The following is a 7093-nucleotide window of genomic DNA, read 5'->3' on the forward strand; positions in this document are numbered from 1 at the left end:
TTTGACATGTTTCTTTTAAAATTATTTCGTTTCTTAATTATTACAATTTAATTTGTAATATCAACTAAAATACCTAGTAAATTTATTTCTGCTGGGATTTTATTTTTACAAATTCATTCAACCATTATTTGCATTTAGTATTTTCAATAAAGGAAACAAAGTTATTACAAAAGTATTCAAATATATAAATAGAAATAGGTAAATCATTTTCTGGTATCTACAACTTATTAATAAGTATATATTAAATCGTTCGTATACTCATTGGAAACGTTTTTTGTTGTTTTAGCTTTTCAACTTTGAGTTCGTCCTTGATCCATGATGGAGTTCTAATACGATCTTTCAGGATGGGCAAGGGGAAGGACCACATTTCGTTTCAGTTCTTTTCCTATATAATGTTTAAACAAATAAAAGTGGATTTATTGAACAAAATTATAGTTATAGAAGTTATAGTTTACTATTTTCAGCACAATTTTATAAATCTATTTCTGTATCTTTAAGTAGTCTTTACAAAGAGTTGTTCGTATCTCATTAATTTTTTTAATGTTCATTTTATTTCTTTTACATTTACAGGGTTTTTTGAAATTTAGAATTTATTTGCTAAATCATAATTCAAAAGTCAGTTTTAGTATAATATTTTTATTAGGGCGTCATCCACTTACCCTTTTCAATACCTTTTTTGGTTTATCCTTCCTTGNCGTTTGTGTAGCTTCATTCCCGATACGAAAAGTACAGTACATTCGATATTTTGTGGTGAAGGTTTTCTTTAGATTTGAATACTTAGTTACTGTTTATTTGTTTAATAATTTCTAATGCTTCACTACGAATTCCATTCGATGATTATACCAATAACGTCCATGTGAACAGTGCTACGATGACTTTTTTTATGTATTCATCTGAATTTACCTCTATTTTTTTATATTATTGACAAAATATTCGCATGTACCGTGCGGCTAGTCGTCCTGCACTCTTTTTTACGAACATAGAATACCAGACTATGCAGTATCTGGGTACTAAACAAACATTATTCTTTAATTGCTCTTAAGTATGTATAGTTTTACATCATTACAGAAATTCCTTGATTTGGTTTGAAGTACACAAAATTTTTATTCTGATTCTAAAATTAAGTTATGGTAATCTTAATTCACCACACAATACGAAATGTTTATTTTTCGTTTCCTTCACTATGTATTTTATTTACAAAAACTCTGTCGTAATCTTGCAAGTATTACTATGTCTATTATAAAACAACAATAGTGTATCAAAATTCACATAAAATGGACCTGTTTAAATTTACTCCTTTACTTTCTTATAATATAGGTAATGATTGATAGATCAAAAGCTAATCGTATACAAAACAGTATTAATATAAGCATTTGTTTTCAGAAAATTAATAGTTTGAGGTAATTTTGATACATGCTGTGCATTTATAGTACCTATGTACTCATTGATCTTTTAGCATATCCCAAAATACTTTTCACAAAATCGACGTTTATTTTCCAAATTAAATATTACTTTCATTTACTTGATGCAGTTGTACACTTCTATATTGTTAAATGTTATTGTTATAATTTTATTGATTTCATATAGGTACTTAATATAATTACATAAAACAAATATACCTGCAACACTAACAATTTGCTTAACCAAAAAAAAAATCATTTATCACATAAGCAAAATAAAACACCAACTGATATACCTTAACAACAAAAAAAGAAAACAATAACACGCAAAACTTTTATTTATTGTCTCTTCATATAACGATGCATGCGGTCTTTTTTCCTACGATTTTCCAACTTCAACTTCAACTTCTTTGTGTATAATTCCGACTGCTTGTGGTCTAACTTTTATGGTACCTACTTAAACTTAAACAGTATTATTATTATTATTATTATAAATGTTCCAAATTGGTGTGCACTAGATTTTAATGTGCAAGGTGATGGGTAATGTTACAAAATTGTTCTGTGTTCCGAAATTTCCGACTACAAAACTAATTTTATTCGTAACTCAAATCTAATCATATCCATTGAAGGTGCTGTAGAAGGGCTGTTCTTTAGTTTCTCGAAATTATTAAAAAAAAAAATAGAAAAACTCGCTTTAACTTTAATCTGTAAACACAACGTACAAAATGAATTAACGTACAATGTATATAAAGAACATTAGCTATTTTCATTGTAACCGATATTATTTTTTATAAAAGTGAAATTTTTTTTTTCAAGTAAAAGAAAAGGTTAAAGATCTTAAATCTTTATTATAATTTTAAGTTATACATACAAAAACCTTACATCACAACTACAATAATATAGGCTACTTACTACAGAATATAAAACATCAACATTCAAAAATCTCGTTCATGTCCTAAAGTAGATATAACATAAAACACAACCTGATAACATCCTCAAACCCGTTTTATCTATTTTCTCGTACTCAACCTTTACTAGCTTATCCCCATTTTTTTGTCTCTCCTCTTTTACCATTATTTCCAACATCTTTTGTATTATTCTCTCTTCCATCGTCAAATCATCTCTTACATACACCTCCGTCTCCTTCGTCCTTTTACCGTCTTGTCTTCAAATTTCTCCATTTCTGCCTCCGTTCCCTTTTAACTTTCCATACTTCTTTCACTTCCATCTTCAATCCCATCTTCCCCTTCATCACTATTTATAATTCCCTCTTTTCTTTGTTCTCTTCCAACTTAACTCCAAAGATTATCATGTTTAGCTTTCTTTCTTCCATTCTTTTCTTTTCCATTTCCTTTCTGCGTATTATTTTCTTCTGTTCCTTCACTTGCTTCTCTACGCCTTTTTCAATCTCTATCTCCTCAGTACCATTTCCTTCACTTCTTCTTTTAAACTACTTTCTTCATTATATTTGTCCAATCCTTCTTCCATCTCCTATAATTTTCCCTTGGTTTCCTTCTCCATTTCTTTCAACTTTTCGTTTATACTTTTATCTTCTTCCAACTTTTATTGCAAATTCTCCCATCTTATTTCTTGTAAATCTCTTCTTTTTGTGTTTCATTATTTTCTTTCCAATTTTCTTAATTGTTTTCCTTTATCTCTTCCAACAACTCCATTTCACTATTAACTTTCTCTAAATTTTTTCTTTTCAATTCTTTCTTTTCTTCTTCTGGACTGCACGCTCTTGTTTCATTTTCCTCCTCGCTTCTTCCTTTATTCATCTAATTTTTTATGCTATCTTCTTCCTTACTCTAAAAAAAATTGCAACTACAAAAGGTTCTGTTCATTCGCAGGAAAATTCTGAACAGTGATACGTTTCATTTTGTATAACCCGTGTAAATATTTCAATTTGATACATCACCATTAAAAAAGTTTCACTTTTATCTCGGAATCATGCTTAGGTATCCTTTTGTATTTATTTCTGAGTTTGTTTAAAACATGTATAATATAATAGATTAACCCTGGATTTACGACTTTTTGAGCTTAAATTTCATATCAGTCATAGTTAAGAAGAAAAGTAGTAGATACATATAAAAGCTATTTATATTTAAAATATCCTTCACGAATTCCTTGAACAGCCCTTCGTCAAAGATGAAATTGTAAATTGTAACTGCTATTTTGTTGATATTGTCATAATACATGTACATTGTAACTGTAAAGATTGTTATTTGTAAAAGAATGACCAATTAAATAATAAATAACCGGTGGTGTAATGAAAATAAATTAATGGGATTATAAAAATGCAAATTTTCTTCCTTCAAAAGTACTGACTAAGAAAATCTTGATGTTTTCATTATTACGGGTGTTTTCTATTTCATACAGGGTGTTTACGCAGCTATATTTACATCAGAATATTAATTACAACTACGTTAATTAGTATATTATTTTGTTTTAATACAAAAAACGCATAAAAGTTAATGTTTCACCTAAGTTCTTCAAAGTCAATAAGTTTAGTTTACTATCGTGATTATCGGCGATAACACCCTGTATATAAAGAAAAATAAAATGTTCATTTTTCCACAACCTATCAAAATCTGAAAGTAATTCTTTTATGTCAGATCTTAAAATTCTCTCATATGCAACAAATGCACCATGGTAAGATACAGGGTATTTATTATGTACAAATTTAAGTACATTTTTAGAAGTCGGCTATACAAAATTATGAAAATTTTTTACTTCCTAGTATTAATAATAATTATTTTTAAACCAAGATTTTCTTAGTTAATTAATGAGTCCTTTAATAAATAACGAAACTGGAGCACATACCATAATATTCATAATAATTAATTTGCATCATTACAAATATATACGATATAAATACCACATCTTTTACTAAAAGTTTAGTCAGTATGTTAGAATTGCGACTTGCAATATGTATGTTTATTTGTTGTAAATATGTACCTATTATTAATAACAATAAGTATTAAATTTTCTGTAAAAAGCATCATGAGTACTTAATGAAGTAAGCATAAGTTACAAAAATAATATACGGACCATAAATAAATTAAGGCATGATATGTATAGGAGGTAAATATACGTATTTACATTTGAATAGGCTTAAGTTTACCTTTGTTACAGAGCTGGTGCTCTTTTTATTGGTCAAAAATAAAATCGTGCAAAGAAACACTTTCATTTGTCTATTTACTATATTTTACCAGCGGCTTCGCTCCCGTTGAAGTTAAATAAATGTCAAAAATCATCGACGACCACAAGCCACATAAAACTAATTTATCTATTCCTCGAGAACAGCATTTTTTCTAGATAAAAGGTACCCTATATCCTTTTCTGTATCCTTGACAATGTGCTTACAAAATATCATAATAATTAAGGCGTAAAATCGATCACATAAAACTAATTTTTGTATCCCATGGAAACGGAATTACTTTCTAGATGAAAGGTATCCTATGCCTTTTCATGTACCTCTAACAATGTGCCTACAAAATTTCATGTTAATCGATTGAGTAGTTAAAGTGTGAAATCGATCACATAAAACTAATTTTCTTCTATCCCTCGAGAACAGTATTTTTTCTGGATAAAAGGTAAGCTATGTGCTTTTTTTTTATCCCTGACAATGGGTGTACAAAATTTCAAAATGAAAAATTAGTCTAACGGTGTCCTTAGGGAAGGGACATCTTAGTTTATTGCAAAAATTAATAGAAGACCCTTACTTCCTGTTATCATGGATATCCAAAATCCGAGAATCCTTTTAGTTTTTCGTCTCCAATGTTTATATTAACTGTAACCCTACTTTCATCTTTACCCTCTCCTACACACTAATGCTTAATGAAACAAAAAAAAAATTTAATGAAGATTTCCAAGTTGGTCTAATATACGTACAAGTCGTACTGTTGCTATTTAATGAAAAAACCCGGAGCTTTGGGTCGCCCTGAATACTGTTATTAAATAATTGACATAATAAAAAAGACAAAGGATATCAAATGAGTCCTTCAAATTAAATTAAAAAGGTCATAAATCGTAAATAACTGTATAAATATCAAAAATCCAACAATAATCAAGCTCCACCCTATATTTCTGCTGAGTGCGCAAAAGCCGGGTGAAAATGGGTGAAATACTTATAAATCTATTGAAATTAAAATTATGAAAAGAGCAAGATTTCTCGAAGTTTACGTAAAAAATTCAAAAAGCGAATTTTCTAGATTGTAAATGTATATCTAACAGATTTTTTTTATTATTGTGAAAACATTTTTTAAAATTGCCATTTCTTTATTAATTTAGCTGATGTACTATCGGCAAATAACAAATCAATTAATAACATGATGAGTATTTTATATAGATAATCCGTTATTATTTTTGTCGTTATTTTATTATTATTATTATTATTGAAATTCATAAGCTCCGGAAATCGTTAATTAAAATATTCTCCGAAGTATTAACGTTTATCGGTGACGCCAGCAGCTTTTTACACTCTACGAACACGATGATCCTTTAGTTGTTTATAAGACAGCACGGACAACGTTACGCGATAGGTTTTACAAGGACATCGGAAAGTTACTGTGATGATTAATTGACCATTTGTGATTAAACATTTGTTAATAATTTCAAAAATACCCATAATTTCATTTAAACTAATGGACGTGCAACAAAATGCATCTATAACTTAATATGGTGCACCTATACTTCATATATATAATAGTAATCGGTGAGTTTTTCGTCAAAAAATATGTTTTTATTATGTGTGTTTTACCAGAACAAAGGAATTTTTCTAAAAACTAATGGAAATTAAAAGATTCACCTTAAAATGTATTTAAATTCGTTTTGTACAATCATTTATTCTCAATGTCTATAAAATTGGCTTCCATGAGTAACTATTTTACGCAAAATTTGTTTTCACTCAGGAAGCATTTGAAGAATTTGTTTATAATAAATTAAGTTTTATCTACCAATAATTTTCTTGATTTTTGGGACTACGACATAGTTTAGATCTAAAGAGTGCTTCTTTTAGATTAATAACATATTTCCAAAATATTAAAAATGGAGAGTAGGGGGCATGTAATTTCATGCGGCTGAAAATAGAAAAATGCATACATTTCATAATTGTTTTACAATTGGAATTATTTAGCTGATAATTGGTTATTGGTTGTTTTGTGTTACCGTCAGAGATGTGCAAAATAGTTTTTTAAAAGAATTTAAATACAAAATGCAAATACTTTTTTTTATTTGTTATTTCAATAGCAAAATACAAGATAGATCTCCCTTTTATACTTTAAATGCTAAATGCAAAATATTTTCAAAATGTCTTTTTTCAAATAAATACTTTTTTTGTAGTACCTATTTAATTTTCTACATTCACTTAAGTATAAAATATACTTTAAGAAAACCTTGCAGGAATTTGCTCAATTTTAAAATGTTGGGGTTTTTCTAGACTAATAGTGGTGTTTGCATTGTATCATCAGCTGCTATATTTATGTTATTGTTTTTCTAATTTAGCAACAAATAATTTTTCTGTATGCTTCCTTATTTGCTTTGGTCACCCATTTTAATTGGAAAAAAGATACCGATGCCAAAATAACGTGATATTTCAGGGCCAAAATATTTACAGCATATTTTGTTTCTGATCTTTTACACATTGTAATAGGAGAAAGAAATAGAATCCATAGTTTCTTTAGCTTTGGGTT

The 7093-nt window shown here is 28.2% G+C and overlaps 1 long non-coding RNA gene across 1 annotated transcript in view; it reads left to right on the forward strand.

Moving 5' to 3' along the window:
- The window catches only part of LOC112904805, a 17526-nt gene extending 12945 nt beyond the window's left edge, over positions 1–4581 (forward strand). The window contains exon 2 of the long non-coding RNA XR_003231377.1: positions 1401–4581. This is a non-coding gene — a long non-coding RNA (uncharacterized LOC112904805). The remainder of the gene's footprint in view (positions 1–1400) is intronic.
- Positions 4582–7093: the final 2512 nt, after the last annotated feature.

This window comes from Agrilus planipennis, unplaced genomic scaffold, assembly GCF_000699045.2.
Source record: "Agrilus planipennis isolate EAB-ADULT unplaced genomic scaffold, Apla_2.0 scaffold259, whole genome shotgun sequence".
Taxonomy (NCBI): domain Eukaryota; kingdom Metazoa; phylum Arthropoda; class Insecta; order Coleoptera; family Buprestidae; genus Agrilus; species Agrilus planipennis.